The 18,908-nt window shown below is 40.0% G+C and overlaps 1 long non-coding RNA gene across 1 annotated transcript; it reads right to left on the bottom strand.

The window, feature by feature from the left end:
* Positions 1-205: 205 nt before the first annotated feature.
* LOC115941282 (uncharacterized) lies at positions 206-10,990 on the bottom strand. Its single transcript, XR_004076045.2, has 3 exons — positions 10,508-10,990; positions 6,872-6,958; positions 206-1,140 (listed from the first exon to the last, which is right to left on the bottom strand). It is a non-coding gene; the product is annotated as an uncharacterized LOC115941282 (long non-coding RNA).
* Positions 10,991-18,908: the final 7,918 nt, after the last annotated feature.

Genomic DNA, 18,908 nt, shown 5'->3' with positions numbered 1-18,908 from the left:
TAAGTCTCTTTCTTTTGTATCAACTTTAAGCTGTTGGTAGGCATGTAAAATGGTACAATCTTTTTGGAGGACCATCTGGCATTGACCTTGGTGTCAGAGGCTCCTTCTCTGATGTGTGGAGGAGTGAATCACAAGGGCTCAAAGCCATCTATTCTGAAGTTTCTGATGAAAGAAACTCTCATGACTGTCTCCTAGAAAAGTAAAATTAAAATACCACAAGCAATAAGAATTTGAACTTCTTCCAAGGAGGTCATGAATAGAGACATCTTACTTTTTATAGGGCAAGAGGCTGTAATATCACGGCATCTGAGTGCTGAAAGGGTACAAGTCTTGGTGGAGAATATAATATGCAATTAATGATTTTCTGAAAAAGGGAAATCTATTGGTGAAAAAATAAAGCACAAATAAATCAGTCAAACAATTAATATTTTGACCAATCTTTCACTTTAGCTCCAAGACTATAATTTCAACTTAGAAAGGAATTTAATGAGAGATGTAAATCCTTGAGAGAACTTCCCTGTGGGAAATTACTGAATTTTTAATGCATGGATTAAAAAATCATGCTCATCACAGAGAAATCGTTAATGGACACTTTAGTGGACATTTGCCTTTGAAAGTTATTTTGGCTGTCCAGCTTTGGAACTCTCATCTTCTGTTTTGGGAATTCCCCTTCTAATGAATCTTGGAAAGAGGCAGGCCTATTTATAATCATAGAGGAAGAAAATGCCAAGTCCTTGCTTGTCTGGCCTCTGTCTGAGACCTAGCCTCCATCAGTCACATGGTGCCCACCGAAAGCCCAGAGCCAGTGATGTGGGGGCTATGAGACTCCAGCTCTGTGGTGGTGAAAGCCGAAGGAGACTCAGTTCCTTAGGGCAGATGGTCTTCTGCAGCATCTGGGACTGGGGGTGTTGGTGATGCGGCCATCACATATGAGGTTCAGAGGTGACAATGCAGTAGTGAGGACTGCAGGGGCAGGGGTCTCACCAGACAGGCTCTGCCTCATGATCCTGGGTGGTGTTCTTGGCTGCAGCCCCATGCCAGTTCTTTAGTTCTTCCAGTGATTCTGGGAGCCACTCCTTATGTTTTTAATAATGCCATTTTCTGCATATGTCAGCTGGAGTTGGTTTTGGTTGCCTGCAACTAAGAACCATGAGTGATCCAATCATTAACTTATAAGAACCACATTAAGAGCAATAAAAGAAGAAAATGTGTTTTCAACACAAAATTTGGTAGTAGTAGCAGTAATAATAACAATAATAGTTAACATTTCTTGAGTGTTTATTCCCTGCCAAGCACTGTTCTAAGATTGCCACATCTATTAAATCCTGACATCACTCCGAGATGCAAACTGAGGCACAGGGAAGTTACCCATACAACTGGGAAAATGCTGTGTTGGGGTTTGAATCTGAGAGGTATGATCCAGGGCCCATGCTTTTAATAGTTATCAAGTAAAGATCTGCCCAATTTGCTAAGGAGCTTCCTTTTTCGTTGCTCTTTTACCTTTTCATATTTCTTCTGGGAAAGAGCCTCTGTTTTTTTCTTGATAATTTCTAATGCAAGAGGCTTTACCTTCCACAATGAGGAATAAAAGTGCTGCAAGTGGCACAGCTACTCGGCCAGAATAGAGTCTTCATTTTTCCACTCATCCGTCCATTTAGCTAACAGCTAATAACCACTTGCGGCAGGCGGACCCCTAAAATGGCCCGGCATGATCTCTGCCTCCTGGTTTTCACGCACTTGAGTAATCCTCTCCCTTCAAGGGTGGGTTGGTCTAGAGAATTGCTTCCAAACAAAAGAATGCAGCAAAGGTGATGAGCTATCATTTCCATGATTACTTTACAGAAGATTCTTGGTAGCAAAATCTCTCTGTTTCCTTGATAAAGTGAGCTGGCATGGAATATGCTGCCATGTTGTTCCTACCTGGCCAGGAACTGAGGGCAGCTTCCAGTCAACAGCCAGCCAGGAACAGACTCTCATTCTAGTGGCCCTCAGAGAACTGAACTCTGCCAACAACCACACGAGCTTGGAAGCAGATCCCTCCCCAGTCAGCTTTTGGATGAGACCCCAGCCCTGCCAACATCTTGACTGCAGACATGTGAGACACAATGAAGCAAAGGTCCCAGCTAAACCATGCCCAGGATTCCTGACTCCCAGAAACTGTGATGTAATAAATGTGTGTGTTTTTTTAAGCTGCTGAATTTGTGATAATCAATACAAGACCTTTTGTGTGTCCAGTACTTTTTTCTTTAGGTAGACCAGAACCCTGGCCCTCATGGAACTATAAAAGAAATGAACATGATGACTTCAGGTAGTTATGAGTGCACTGAGAAAAATAAAATATGGTGATGTCATAGAGCTGTTCTGTCCAACAGGATAGCACCTGTCTGCACATGGGACTGATTATATTAAAATAAATTAAAATGAAATAAAATGAAAATTTCAGTTCCTTAGCTGCAGTAGCTGCATTTCAAGTGCTCAATAGCCACATGTGGCTTGGCTCATGGCTACTGTGTTGAACAACACCGATTGTAGAACATTTCCAACATTTCCATCACAGAAGTTCTGTTGGGCAGAGCTTTTGCAGAGAATGAGTAGGGGAATGAGGAGCTTCTTTAAAACTAGAAGCTAGGGAAGGCTTCTCTGAGAGAGAAGTACTTGAGACATGAGCTGGAGGACAGGCAAAAGTGAGACCTGCAAAGGTCAGGGGGCAGGGCACCAGGCAGAGGGAACAAGACACATGACGCCCTTTGGGTCGAAACTGCTGGGATATGTTTGAAGACAGTGTGGCAGGAGCTTAGTGATACAGGAGGAGAGGAATAGTAAGTGAGGTAGGAGAGGGACGCTAAGGGGCCAGATGGTTTAGGGTCTCACGGTCTAGGGTCAAGGGTCTGAATTGAATACTAAGTGCAGTGGGAAGCACAGCAGGTTTTAAGCAGGAGAGTGACATGATGTGATTTACATTCATGTCCTCAACAGATCACTATGGCAGGTGTGTGGAGACTTGATTGTTGGGATAACAAACAACTGACTGTGGGAAAGAGGTAGGCCATCTGGGAGACTGTTCTGGTAGCTCAGATAGCCCAGGTGACTACAGAATGACCCTAGGAGAGGGATGGCTGTTGAGACAGAGAAATAGATAAGGGATCTGCTGTGGATGTCCAGCTGACAGGCTTCCATGGATTGGATGGAGGAGGGCAGGAGAAATGGAAGAGTCAAGGATTTTATCTGCAATTTTGATTTGAATGAAAGGTTGGATGGTGATAGGGATGGGGAAGTCTGGGGAAAGAACATGCTTGGAGGGCAAAAATGTATGGCTCTCTTCTGACCATCTTAAATTTGGACAGTCAAGTAGTGAGGTAAAGTGGGCTTTTAGAGATGCATCTGGAGCTCTGCAAAATCAGAGCTGGAGATATAACCTGGAGTTATGGGCATACAAATGCTACATAAAGCCATGAGACTGAAGAAGATCATGAGGGAAAGCACAAAATAGGACTGAGCCCCCAGGGTGCACCAACATTTGAAGAGAGGAAGAAAACAGAAGAATATGATGTATATCATACCGTCCATCTCAATCTTTCTTTTCTTTATTCCATAAAGAACTGGATCAGTAGTAACATGATGAATTCCTAAGATGGGAATCAACTAAACTTTCGTGTATCAGTACCTATCTTTTCCTTAAAAAAACAAAACTGGGGGCTAGAGATGGTAGTGGGAGGAGGAAGAATTAAATTATAGGAAAGATCCAAGCCATTTACTAGGTTCACCTCTCCAATCTCATCTTGTGCCACTCCACCCTGGCTTACCAAGCTCTAGCCACTGTGGTCCTATAGGCCCTCAATCTTGCTAATCTTTCTCACCTCAGGACCTTTGCACATGCTCTTTTATCTGGCTGTCTCTTCTCCCACCCCCTTTTTGACCACTATCTATAGTAAATCTCCCTTGTTTTTCTATCTCAGCAATGTTTTTGTTTCCCATACAGTACTTATAATTTACATTATTATATGGGGCGCTTGGGTGGCTCAGTTGGTTGAACATTTGGCTCTTGATCTCAGCTTGGGTTTTGGTCTTAGGGTCACGAGTTAGGACTCTGCCCTGTGCTCCATGCTGGGCATGAGGCTTACTTAAAACAAAAAACCCCAACAGCAACAACAACAGTTTGCATTATTTTACTTTTTAGCTGCCTCTCTTGATAGAATATAATCTTCACAAATGAAGAAACCAATTTATGTCTTTTTTTACCCATGTATCTTCAGTGCTTGGGGTAAGTACTTGTTGGATAATGTGCTCAGTGTCTAGGGGATAATATCTGTTGTATGAATGAATTTATTTACCGAGTGTTAGACACTAAAAGTTGCTTAAGAGGTCTTACCTTATTTAAGCCACTCAAGTCTATGGCATAGATATTTTTATTCTTATTTTACGGATGAAACTACAAAGGCCAAGGAAGGTTGACAAACTTAGTAGAACTCACAGAGTTACAAGTATAAAGGCAGCATTTGACACCAGATCCAGGTATTCTAAAGTGTGTGTAGAAGGTAGCAGGAGTATGGGCAACCTGGGGAAGCAGAAACTGGGGCAATGCACCTAATAATCCAACTCAGCCGCCAGCCAAGTGGCAGAGTCTGGGAGGACCGCTGATTTAAATAGAATCAGGGCCTGGGCTGAGTTTCAAAGGGGCAGCTCTGCGCTGGTGGAGGAATGAGATATGGATGGCTGAGTAGAGCTGTTCAAAACTAAGCAGTGGAAGAGTGGGAACCAGGCCTTTCCCCAGAAACAGGGCACAAAGGAAGCAGACAAGCAAATCCGTACTAGTTCACAGACTGGGGGAGCAAGCAGACTCCTTCCTGTCCCTTGGAAAAAACTAGAGGAACTGCAGATGCTAAGAAATCTGGTAGACAGGCCCGTGATTTTTTTTTTTTTTTTTTTAGTATTTTATTTATTTATTTGAGAGAGAGAGGGAGAGCACAGAGGGAGAGTGAGAGGGAGAAGCAGACTCACAGCTGAGCAGGGAGCCCAATGCGGGGCTCGATCCCAGGACCCTGGGATCATGACCTGAGCTGAAGGCAAGACAGACACTTAACCAACTGCGCCATCCAGGTGGCCTAGGCCCATGATTTTTAGGGGCAGAGTCATACCTCATGTATTTTATTTATATCATGTTTCCTATTACATATTTATGAGTTTATTTGATTTGTGTGTGTCGCTGTAGATGTTACGAGGGCTGTTAGTTGTTTGCTCTGCTCCGGTTTGTGTTCCAATGCCTGGTGTAACAGCACTAGCAGAGACCAATAAATATTAAATGAGTGACTAAAACAAAAAATGGTAGTAACACTAATAGGAAAGACATCGGGCATATCCAATGCACCAGACATTGTTTAAATATTGTACACATGTGAACTCAAAGACTTCTTGCAAGAACTCTGAGATAGGTACAATTATATTCCACATTTTACAGATGAAGAAACTGAGACAGGGAAGGGTTAAGGAAGTCACCCAAGATCACACAGCTAAGAAGTGACAGAGTTGGGAATGCAATCCCGTTTTAGGGATGATGCTCTTAGCACTTTGTTACATCACCTCTAAATGAATGAACTTGTGCACAAATAATTATTCGAAGGACCACCCAGCATCTCTGCTTTTGGACAGGGAATATTCTAGGACTATTGTCAAAGCCAGCTTTTTCTTTTGAGGATGAGGATTGCTGATATCCTGTCTACTGGCCTTTCATTACTCCCATGAAGGGAGCAGTTTGCCTGCAGATGATTGGATACGCAGAGCAAACAGCTGGATGCAGCTAGAAGAGGATAAAAATCTGGCAGGAGGGGCACTGCACAAATACTAGCAGGCTTTGACTCAGGAACTTCTTGGAATATAGCTCAGGAGCAGGGTAAAGGCAGAGGAAAAGCACATGGCGCAACACATGGGTCAGACACTAGAACTGGGAGGGACTCTGAAGGTATAAATTGAACCACATTTCCTAAACGTGATTTTTTTTTTCCAAACATAAAGATAAGAAGATACAGGACAAAAGAAATTCAATTATAAGTTAGCATTGAGATGAACACATATCCATTGTATTTCTTCGTTAATAGGAAAGAAAATCTTGGATTACAAAAATCTACACTTAAAAATGTTACAACACCAGAGTATGTCTAACTGTATATAGAAATAGTATAAAATGTGACTGCTAATCTTACTTCATTAACAGATTGTTGTGGTCTTCATTATGGTTTATGAATACTGATAGAGTTTAAGGTCTAATGCCTTTGAAAATTCATTCTCCTTTTCCCATGACTATGCTCCCATTTTGTAATCTATTAGTGATACTCAGAGTTTTACCTGACAAAAGTCCATTTAAATAAAATAATTTAGTCCTCCACATTACTCTGAAGTGTAAACCGAAAACAAGTATTTCTTAAAAAGCAATTACGTATTTCTGTGCTTATTACTCACTTCACATGTATTATAAAAGTTGAGTGCTTTATGTTAGAGAGGTAATGGGGAATCATTGTTAGCTAGGTTCCTTGTTCTCTGTACTTGTTAGAACAAGTAAAATGAAGTGGTAAGGAAATCTGAGCTTCAGCATTTTCATTGTATGCTTGACAAACTGAAAATTAACATTTGAAAATTCCTTCACTCTGTTGACATCTTGTGGAAATATGAAAATATTCTAGATGGCTACATCTACGAAGAAAGTGGAAATCATATCAACAAATGCAAAGCATAATAGTAATTAGAATGTTTGTAAAGGATTATGAGAAATATTTTGTACATATATTCTTATTTAATAATTATCAGCAACTCTAGGAAACTGATGACATTACTATTTGCATTTTAGGGTTGAGAGAATAGATGTCAGGGAATAACTTACCCACAATAGTAGATGGTGAGGTTGGAATTAGAACCCCGTTCTCTGACTTCCAAATCTGTGCAATTTTCATTACTTGAAGCAGTCTTCCTAATGGGGGAAAAAGAGCTGATGGATTTGGATCTCACCATCGGGTTGAGGGTGATTTTAGGATTTTCAAAAATAAGTGTTTAGAAAGTAGGTGTAGATATTTGATGTTTAAGAAAATTGTCAAAAGTGAAATGAGTCCTTCCCATTGCAGATATTTTTTATGCTTCCCAGGTAGAAGATACAGAGCCATAATCTAGATCCTCCCTTCCTCAGTGAGAAGCAGTCTCTGTGAAGCGTGGTACTTTGCATAAACTTTGGAGACAGACCTGGGCTCCAGCTCAGTTCTGTCGTCTCCTACCTAAGACACTTTGGACAAGTGAATTCACTCTTCTAAAACCCTGTTTCCTCCTCTGCAGAATGTGGATGAGTAAAATACATGTGTGCAAAGATTATTTACGAAGGCAAAATAGTTTCTGCAAGTAGGAAATTGCAGTAGGAACATTATAAAATATTATCTTAATGTCCCATGTTCGAGGGCTAAGATGTCTCCAAAAAGAGTAAATGGAGGGCATGTGAAATATTTTAATAGCTTACACATTAGAACATGATCTCAGTAAAACTGAACATGGCCCAAGTACAAATGGGAAGAGGTATTGGTACTGTGACTTCTAAACTTTCTGAAGATATGAATTAAAATATTTTGTTCCATGGCTCCCATAAGTGAACTTATTTTTGACCCAGTGAATATGGTGACTGTAAGCCTCTGAAAGTCTCCCCTGACCTGCTGACAGTAAGGTGAAGCATGTGGCTGGTTTCTGGCTGAAAAGATGTAGAGGACAATTCACGTAAGGTGTGGGAGGCTCCTATGAAATTCTGGGCATTTGCCAATATGGATTTCTTGACATCAGTCTGGGACCGTTTTGAGTGACTGCCAAGCTGCTGAAAGTATCATAAAGAGTTTCAGCAAGATTGAGGGCAATCGATTAGTTTCCACCATGGTTAATTAGCTGAAACTAGTTTTAGGAAATGGACATTATCTCGAAATTGTTGCAATGGGTATTTTGTACTCACTGATTTGCATAAACATCTATATATTATTTATTAATAGAAGAAAGTGCATTGTTGATTCCCTGGTAGGTTTCTTGGGGTGCTTATTATTTGAACCAAAGACCCCTTATAGTTCTATCTCTAGATATTGGAGAATATGTGCTTCATGACAACGTAGTATGTCTGAGACGGCACTGACCTTTAGGCATTCATTGATCCATTTAAACCCAGTTAACCCTGAGCCTGGGCCCTGGGACTTGGGTGGAGGGAGTAGTGTTTGGAATTTCTGGGTTGATTTGTATTGCTATCATATGCATGAAACGTTTTGATTTTTGCTTCTCTAAATAAACTCGTTCTTTAGCCTGGAGACCTGGCTCAACTGAAAAAGCCTTCCATAGGTTGAAATGGCACAAAAGGCAACTTTTAGTTGCTCAGAGTGAGTCCTCTTTATTCTCCCCATAGGTAAAATATGTTTTCTGGGAAATGGACATACTTGGCTTCATTCTCATTGTTTGCCAGATTCAGCTGAAAAGCATCACATTTGGCATCAACATGTTAGGATCTGGTTGGGATTTGAGGATGTCAGGAGAAACTAGAGCATTTGGAAAATGGCTGAAAAGTTGGTATAGAAAATGTGTAGTTTGGACGAGAGAACTGGGGTTATGATCACTGTCCTTAAGCAACTGCAGTACAATTCTTTATATAGATGCAGACCACAAAACTAGAAACAAGACAAGAAATTATCTTTGGGCTCCATGGATGACTTTTATACAATGAGAAAACTCAGGAATGAGTGGACACTTTGAGAGCTAGAACACAGTTAGCGATCTGTCACTTTTTGGATGATGTCGTTTTAGGGGTCCTATCAAAGTGGTTTTCCCTTGGTGCAGAAGGTTGGATTGATTGACTTCCTAAGATTCATCTTAACTCTAAGATGCTATGATTTCACAATCTTTAAAAACAATTTCTCAAAAAAGATGCCCTGAGAGCTCACCGTGTGGCATGGATAAGTCCTGCCTCCTCTCTGGGCTCTAGATCCCTAATCTGCAAAATGAGAGGGTTGGACACTACATCAGGAAGGTACCTGCTTTGGCCCTTGTGTGGCATGCAGCCCCAAATGTGAAGAAGAAAGATCAGAGCTGCCATGATGTTTTCCCTCTTGACTATGTTCAGTGGTTAACGTTCTAGTGGTCCATAACACAACACCAATCTTCTCTTTTACATTGACAACATTCATTCAAGTGGATAACCCAAGTTGTAAGAATGATTCTCCCATAAGATGCAATGATGTCATTTTTATTTGGCAGGAAAACAACAATGAAATCTGAAAAATCTTAATTTTTTTTTAATTGGTCCTTGGACAAAGCCAGTTGACTACCACTGCACTAGGTGGTGTTTATGAGGTCTGCATCCTAATTCCCTCATCATTCTTAGAATAATAGATTCTAAGACCACAAATTTGAAATTGTTGGCATAGAAAGCTTGTCCCACTAGATTAGTCATTTCCCCCCCCTCAGAATAGAGCAGTGGCTGGATCCCAGGAAAAGCTATGGGAGAAACAGAGGCAATTTCTTTTCTAGTTGCGGGAGGGAATACATTTCTCAGAGCACAGAGGAGAGCAAATCAAATTTAATGTGTACTCAAACTCCTTTCCGAAGTACTTACTTTCTCAGCAAGCAGAATCACCTCCTCTCCAAGTGGCTGACCTGGTAATAACAGCTTTTACTCAGGAGGCAATGATTGTTTCTAGTAGAGGTAGCTAAAGATTAGACACTAGATTCTAAGTTCCAGGAGAATGAAGTCCTCCCTACTAAATCCCTGGAAAGTAATAGAATTTGGCAGTGGGCAGGAACTCAATGATACCTTGGTGAGTAAATGAATTGAATGAGCAACTGAGTAGATAATTTTTAAATCTTTTCTCATCTATACTTCTAATGGTGAGAGAGCCCCCTGCTGGAAGGATGGATATTACATACGCTCTATAGCTACGCACCATGTACTGAAAATATTTAAGTTAATCACTCCTGCTTTTAGACCAAGTCACAGAAAAAGGGTGGCACCTTGTTGGACAGAATATTGTAAAAATCTCTGTGAAGAATCACTGGATAGAACAGGACTCCGTTTTCAGCAATTGGATATGTTATAGATCAAACAGTGGACTTCACAACAGCTTCATATACCGAAATTTCTGATATGATCTTACAAACCTATAACTTGTCACATGAGTGATACAAGCAGCAGTAAGCATCATTGTGAAGTGAAATCCATAAATTTGTCTGATATATACACACATATATTCATGTAGCACAAAATTATATATATAAATATATATTTATGTATATATATTTATGTGTGTATATATGCTTAAATCTGCATGCTGCATAATAATTATATAAATGATAACCAACCCATGAAAATTACTAGGTATTACTTTCTACGGGATCAGGAGAAAATGTTACAGTTTTCCTTTTCATTAGTTATTCACAATGCAAACCATGAATACTTTTTACACATGCAGCTTAACACACATACGTGCTTGCACACTCTCAGTCTGCAACTCACCTCTCCATTCTTACAGTTCCTTGTGTGCCTGCCTTCCTCCTGTGTTCCATTCCACGAGCCCACTTTTGCCCAGGGGTCTATAATCCACATCGAGTGTTTCTTCTGCTGCTCGGCTCTGGGATCCCTGGATGCTCGAATGTTAAAAGCACTGCCTCCAGGCTTTGGGAGGAGGATGGGGCAGAAGAGACGCAGGCAGCACCTTCTACCATGAGGTGGATGGGAACACAGTGAGACAGGGTATGGGCCCTGGCAGCTTGGAGACTCAGGTCTGAGTGAGGAAAGAGGCATTTGGAGAGTGGCAGCAGGGTGGTTTTCACCAGGGAATGGAGGAAATAGTCACAGCGTGGAAAAGTATCTGGAAGTCGGGGCTGACAACCAGGAGAGCTCCGGGTTCCTTCACTCCTTAGGAAAACTTCCTCTTTCATCAAGAGCCTGCAGGAAGAGGCCTTCGCCAACCAATTGGGATTCACCTGAGGAACATTAAAAAATCCTGATGCTTTCTAACCTCAAGAACAGAAGGAGGAGTGCCTGGCTGGCTAAGTCCGTAGAGCCTGTGACTCTTGATCTCAGGGTTGTAAGTTCTAGCCCCATGTTGGGTGCAGAGATTACTTAAAAATAAAATCTTAAAAAAAAAAAAAAAAGAGCAGAAGGGAAGGAAACATGAAGGGCAGGGAGTAAGTAAAGGAATAAAACAAGGGAAGCAAGGGAACCCCAGACAGACTCCCATGGCTCCATGGTTAATTCTCGACTCTCTTCAGTTGGATGCCAATCATCAGAAGGATTCCTCCAAGCCTAGCTGCACATGCACAGAGTTTAGCAGAAATGTTAGTTTGTACATCAGAATCACACTCTTATTCAACATTTCATTTTTCTTTGGTCTGCTTGTTTCACTAAATAAGAGATTAGGTCAATAAAATTTTTTCTGCACTTGATGGGCTGGGGAAGTGACTATACGTGTTGGGAGGGGGTTTAGATTTGCTGCAAAGGGCAAGAATTGCTAACATATAATACTAGCTAAAAATCAGTACGTGATAACAGTTTGGGTGAAATAAAGGACTCGTTTAAAATGTAATTTCTTTACATTGAAAAAAAACTGTATATAAACACCAGAATCGAGAGAAAATCATGATATGGAAATTAAAAGTTAATCAGATCCCTCTCTCTCTCTCCCCCCTTTAAAAAATATATATTTAAATACAATAGCCATCTGAAGATGTTTTGGTGTAATGAGTCACATAATCTTTGATCTCTCTCTCTGAAATTTTTATTGAAATAATTATAGAGTCACATACAGTTGTAATAAATAATAGAGAGAGATTATTTGCATACTTTACCCAGTTTCCCCCAAAGGTAACATTTCAAAAGCCAACGGTATAATATCACAACTAGGTTACTGACATTGATACAATCCATCGATCTTAATCAGATTTCCCCATCTTTACTTATATTTGTGTGCATGTGTGTTTCTATTTATTTTTAAATGAAAGGTGCAGGTTGACTCTTTTAGGATTATATAGATAGACCCAATGAGATTACATGGGCAAGGGTTTAGATAGACAAATTCTGAGTCATCTCCAATATGTAGACATCAGATTAAAGCGGCGTAGACAGTAAAGGACAGAAGTGAAGGAAAGGCAGGAGTGGATGGCAGCATTAGAAGCCACAAGAAAAAAGTGGAAAGAGAGATAAGCTGCGTTGACTCCTTTTCTGAAGTTCAGCACAATGAGAATATAGAAGTGTTGAGCTGATTTCATCTAAGACATTACAGTATGTGTGTGTTGTATCAGCCAATTCCGGCGTAACTCCTCATGGTGAAAAGTATTTCAAGTAAAAGTAAAAAATGAGACAATGATGAAAAGCCATCACTGTTGTTTAATTTTGTTCTGAAAGAATTAGCCAATAAAATTGTACAAAAGGAAAAAAATTGTAATTTCACAAGGTTAAAACCTATCTAGTATTTTTATTTGGATCTTACTAAATTTATAGACTAAACTAAATGGAATTGGCTTCTTTACAAGTTTAAGGTTTTTATCCAAGAAAAGGGTATGTGATTTACCGGTCCTCTTTTGTGGACCTCAGTAGAGATAAAACACTTTCTTCAGGAAGCTTCTGCTCATTTCTAATTAAATTTATTCCTTAATATTTTAAAAAAATTTCTGTTGCTACTGTTAACACATTTATATCTATATCCATATCTATATAGGTCATCTTTAAAATATGTAATAAATATTTAAATGATTATGCACAGAAAGATCAAACTAGAAATGAGCAGAATCTTCCTGAAGAAAGCACTCACTCTCTCTTTCTTCATGTGCATATACATGGATGTATGGTATATTGATCTACATACATGTTTATCGATATATTGATTATAGTATATGTCCATATACATTCATATCCGTATATAGGTGTGTGTTGTGTGTGTGTGTGTATACATAGTGCATATGTGTGTGTGTGTTTATCCCCTCTGGGCAATATTTTAAATCTACCTCTGGGTGAGTTGGTTTTTTCTGTCTGGTACGAGAGCCTTTGTCTTTTTCCCTTCCCTAACTGTAACACATTATATCTTAATTTCCTTCATGCAGCTCGTTGGGCACATAGAAATAAAATCCTCAGAAACACACTGGATGTTCCTTGACATGCCCACACTCTTACAGAAGGTGTGAAGGCAGAGTCTTCTCCCATGAGCCCCTCCAGATGGAGAGTGTGAGCAGGGAGGGAGGCTTGTGATGGGTCGCTGTGGGGAGAACAGTGTGGTCATCAGAAGGCTGGCACCTTATTTTCAGTCATGACTTCAGGCTTCCCATGAACTGTGACATTACATTGTATCTTAATTTTAATTCAAAGTTCCTTTTAAATTCCATTTCTTTGGTACCATCTTATTTTTTTTCCTCTCTTTAAGGAAACATCATTTCCAGAACAGCTAACCTGCTATAGTTCTTCAAATGATTTCCTTCAAATACCTTACGGGAATTTTTTTTTTAAATAAACACTAAATAGTATAGTTCTATTTTTTAAGCACTTACCTTGGGTGTCTGAACAGTTCCTATGAGTTTTCTATTCACCGGTTAGTCTAATTCAATACAAAACAGGAAATCAATTATACAAACTCTTTCCTAAAAGAATACAAAACAGATCATGTTTGATTTAAAATACATATAAACATTAACATATTTGATACTATCTGGATATTTTAATAAAACATTTATAATCAGTATATTAAAAAAGCATTTGACATATGATACATTTTGATAATGTTATATGTTGATATTACAGCTGGGTGCTTCATCTCTGTACAAAATCAATTGCTGCATTTGTTTCAAGTTACAAGCAATAGTGGGGTTAAATATCCTCTCCTGGAACTTTGACTTCATAAGTTAATTCCCTGGAAGAATGAATATATAGGTAGGTGTATGTCAAGTATGCCAAGAGAGAATCAATAGTGATATTTGACATATTCAGAATATTGCTATAAGCCAATTCATTAAAGTTTAGAATTAAAGTTATATTGAGAACCCCAATAGCAAATGAATTTGTGAATTATGCTTGTTGGGAAACTCAAAAGTTTAAATGGTTTGTGGAAAAACAAATGAGAGAAGAACCCAATTTAACTGGACTAGAGATGCAGTCATTGTGGCTTAATTCCCAAGTGATCACATCTTTGTCAAGAGGCCCCTAAAGACCAGGGTAGAAGTGCAAATGGGATTTAGGATTCTAGATTTGATAAACAAACTCCAGTGTATCCAGAGATTTTATCCGTCACCTTTGTACTACTTGATTTGGTTCTGGTGTCTGATAAAACTCCCACTGTTCTAAGTTTCCTAGACAAACTCAATGTTAGTGTCACAGAGTAAGACTGGGACTGCTTGATTCCATATGGAGACTCAAGGGAATATTTTCAGTCTTCCAGTGAGGATATAGTGTCTTAGCATGTCTGCTCCCTTCCCAAACTCCAGGTGAGTCTTTAATTTTGATAAGGTCAGAGATCGCCTGAGTAGTTTAGGGCTAACAAAAGTTCCATATCAAGGGGTGCTCCCAACAAGCTCTAGGAGTAGCAAATGAACATGTTTGATTCAGCACAACTTGTGCCTGGGGAGGGAAAGTTAGCCCAAAGTATATTTTCTAATACTGAGGGGTGAGTAACCTCTTTCTCATTCAGCCTTCCTCATATCCAAATGTTTAGAATGCTACTCAGGTAATAGCCACTGTGGTACAGTAGAAAGCTATTTTTAGCCAGGTGTAGCCTCTTAGGTAGTTCTCACGGGAAAACAAAAATGCGCTTGCTGAAGTCTTGGGGTTATTCACCTGGGCTTGAGCAAAGCCCAGAATTCACAAACATAACAGTATCTTCCAACCACAAGTATTGATTTAAATTATTTCGTTAAAATACTGATTAAATGTGAATATAGAGCCAGATATAAACACTTTATGCTTATAGCTCTTATATAACTACAATCCAAATCAAATTTACAAGCTAATTGTATATAACCTATAAAACCAGTAGAATCCAATCTACAACATTTATTTCATGCTGGTTTGTTAAAAATGAAATCACCTTTCATTATATGAATATGGTACTTGTGCAGGGTGAGTCTCTGAGGCTACCACTTGTTATTCAAGATGGGTCTTTTCATGATCACTCTCTGTCTGCAGTAGGGCTCAAAAATAATTTCACAATGCCAGCCGGAATGAATAGTAAATAGACTTTATTGGGGGAAACTTACAAGGTCAGGGTCAGCAAGAAGAAAGATATATGGTTGCCTCTGGAGGGAGATGGGTTGGAGCTAGCAAGCTTTGCTGGACATGCTGTAAATGTATGTTTGAGTGAAGGTACTTTGCCCCCTATTGCTTTACCTTTTTATAGTATAAACACAACAAAGTGGTCATGTTAAATGTGAGACAAATAGACTACTCAAACTCTTGGGATATCTGGATTTGGAATCCATTGTTAAAAGAGTTGTCTATCTGGGAAACTCAGTTACCTGGGGATATTGAGGGACCCCTGTGGAATTGGGTTTGGGTGCAGACTTTCCTTTTGGGGGAGGGTAGCCACCAAACTGGGTTTGATGCAGTGCCAACTGGCTTGTAATCCAGGCAAGCTATATTGTGTTAATTGTCCAATTATTATTATTATTTTTTAAGGGGAAGTTTCTTGTGCATTCTTTCTATCCTTGGGCATGTTCCCAGTTTCTATCTCATTTAGCTTTCAAGGCAACTGGTAAGGAAGTCTTCCTGCCATTTTGTAGGAAACATGGCTCACAGAACCTTCATGAAGCTATGCCTGGGCCTAAGAACTCACTCTGGATTGCCTGGATTGCCCTTATTCTCTTCCTCTACTCAGGTGTGGTTAGGAGTTGTACACAAGCTAGTGGTTATTACCAGCAACTTAAAGCTTTTTAGGAAGATTATGTCATAGGTGATGAGGGCACTGTTATGGACTGCATGTTTATATCCTCCTCCCAAATTCATATATTTTAGCCCTAATCCCCAAAGTCGTGGCATTTGGAGGTGGGCCTTTGGGAGATAATAATGCTTAGATAAGTTCATGAGGGTGGGGTCCTCACAACAAAATTAACGCTGTATAAGAAGAGACCAGAGATCTTGCACCCTCTTTCTCTGCCATGTCAGGACATGGCAAGAAGATGGCCGTCTGTAAGCCAACAAGAGAGCTCTCAGCAGAACCTGGCCATGCTGGCACTTGACCTTGGACTTCCCTATATATGTTGTTTCAGCCATCCAGTCTATGGTATTTTGTTACAGCAGCCCAAGCAGACTAAGACAGGCCTTTACATTGTGATGTTTAGGATAAACTATGTTATTGGGTATTTAGTAGTGTGGGAGAGAGTAAAGTAGTAGGCTGGTTGCCCCAGAAAACCTGACTGATGAAATTAGGGGATTTTTTTTCTGGGCCAAGTCTGCTAAGATTTTCCCACCTTGATAGTGAGGTGTCAATGTCAAAGTTCCACATGCCTTTAAAAGTCTGCTTTAAAACTGGTCACGACTGATTTTATGATGTGAAGACAAATGTTAAAGATCCAAAAGAAAAATACAACCTGATAACATGATGTTGGGGGAACTTGCAAGCTCTTCTAATGACTTGGCCCATCCTGATGGAATACATCTATGTCAGAGAATAGATGTTGAACTAGATGGGCTTGATACATGCTAAAATGGAGGCCTATTTTTGTGCTTATAATTGAGAATTGGATCTTTGCTGGTAGTTTTGTTAGTGATATATGAGTCACAAGAGAACACAATTCTCTTCTAAAGCTGTATTAACGATAGAGTGCTGACACTGGGGGAAAAAGACTTTGTCAGTAGATAAATACAATGCAGACACAAAGAATTGATGTATATGGTAATAATTGTACTCTATTATAACAGTAACTCTCTGTCCTACTGATGCTTAGGAAAATATACTACTAAAGAGCACCTTGAAATGGATGAATTGGTTGAGATATTGCTTCTCAAAATTTAGACTCACCTGCTCCCTATAGAAGATGCCCAGGTGCTTAGGACCGAGTATCTAACTAATGAAAAACAAAGGCAATTTCATGTGTGCATCAGTCAACAATTGCAGACGCTGTTTTTATAGTCTATTCTATTGGTGAATTTGTTTGCAAAATATTTGTAGTAATTCTTCAAATTGGGGTAATGGGAAGAGCATATGGAGTTGAAGGTCCTTCTTACATATCAGTTTTTCTAAGATTTGATTTTTTAATCTTCAAAATAGGAGGATTCATAACACTTACATCTCAGGAGTGCCTCGGTGGCTCAGTCAGTTAAGCATCTGCCTTCAGCTCGGGTAGTGATTCCAGGGTCCTGGGATCAAGCCCTGTATGGGGCTCTCTGCTCACAGGGAACCTCCTTCTCCCTCTCCCTCTGCCTCTCCCCCCAACCCAACTTGTGCTCTCCCTCTCTCTCACTAATCTTAAAAAAAGCACCTACATCTCAGGGTTTTTGTAATAGTTAAATGATATATGTGTAATGCAGCCTAAAAAATACTAAACAGACATTATATACCCATAAAAATCTTTTCCTTCCAAATTGGAAAATTCAACACAAAAGAAATAAAAAAGAAAGAGGTTTGGTCACCAATAAGAAATGAAGAAATGGGTGGCTAATTAGCAATGGAAATGTGAGCGGAAGGAAAATAATCCAGGGACAAAGCTAGAAGGAAGCTGGTTTAAGAGGTCTTGTCATCCAGAGTCAGGCAGAAAAGGTTAATCAGTAGAGAAATTAGTTGCCTTCCTGGAAGCCAGTTTGGAAAGAGAGCTGGAGACCCTGAACAGGGATGTGGGAAGCAGTGGAGTCTTCTTTGCACCTGGTTCATACGTGAGGGTACCTAGAACACAGCAGTGCATGGAGAAGTCTTGTGGTAGCCAAGACCATTGAGGTCTCAGTGGAAGTGGTGTTCTCTGCCAGGGGAGCTGGCCAGTGCAGGTGGGTGGGGGCATAACTTCCATCAGTGCCCCCACTCGCTGCCCCCATACATAAATTCTTAGTAAAAAAGCTAGTTTGCTCTGCAAATAAAGCCTAAGGCAAGTCTCCATTCCATCCAGGTTGACTAAGTCCTTCCCATTTAGAAGTTCTTGAGTTCATTACAGAAGAAGAAAAATAGCACAGTGCCTGGCACATAATAGGTAGTCACTAGATAAAGACTGAATACATAACAGATTGCAAAGAAGACAAAGACACAGTAAGAAAGGTGTGCGACATTGGAGAAATAACACTTACTACCTCTTTTGCATGGCTTTACTTATAATCATGTGTTTGAGCTTTCGAACCTATCTGGGAGATATATGTGAATGTCCCATTTAGTAAATGAAGAAACCGAGACTTGGGGAACTTACCAAACTTGTTTCTGCTCTCATACCTGGCAAGTGATGTAGAATTTGTACCAGATTTCCTAAATGCCCAAATCCACCATCCTCCCACTGCTGAAGTTTCCCTTGAACAGCACTGATGATGACAGAAGGGGCAGCTCTGGCTTCTAATCTAAAGGTGCCCGAAAAGGAACTCAGAAGCCAACTGGGATTCTGGGGAAGAGTAAAACTAAATTTTCTGTTTATTATTAAATACATCTTATGTCTGGAATGGGAGAAGATATTTGCAAATGACACATCAGATAAAGGGCTAGTATCCAAAATCTATAAAGAACTTCCTAAGGGGGGGCGGAGCAAGATGGCGGAGGAGTAGGACACCTGGATTTCGTCTCCTCTCAGGAATTCAGCTGGATAGGGATCAAACCATTCTGAACACCTACAAACTCAACAGGAGATCGAAGAAAAGAAGAGCAACAACTCTCTCATCAGAAAAGCGACCACTTTCTGGAAGGTAGGATGTGCGGAGAAGTGAATCCGAGGCGATATTCGGGAGGATAGACGGCGGGGGAGGGGCC

Source organism: Leptonychotes weddellii, chromosome 12, assembly GCF_054177405.1.
Source record: "Leptonychotes weddellii isolate Sample4059 chromosome 12, ASM5417740v2, whole genome shotgun sequence".
Classification (NCBI taxonomy): domain Eukaryota; kingdom Metazoa; phylum Chordata; class Mammalia; order Carnivora; family Phocidae; genus Leptonychotes; species Leptonychotes weddellii.
Note: the sequence above shows the minus strand (reverse complement) of the source record. Positions and strands in the feature narration are given on the sequence as shown.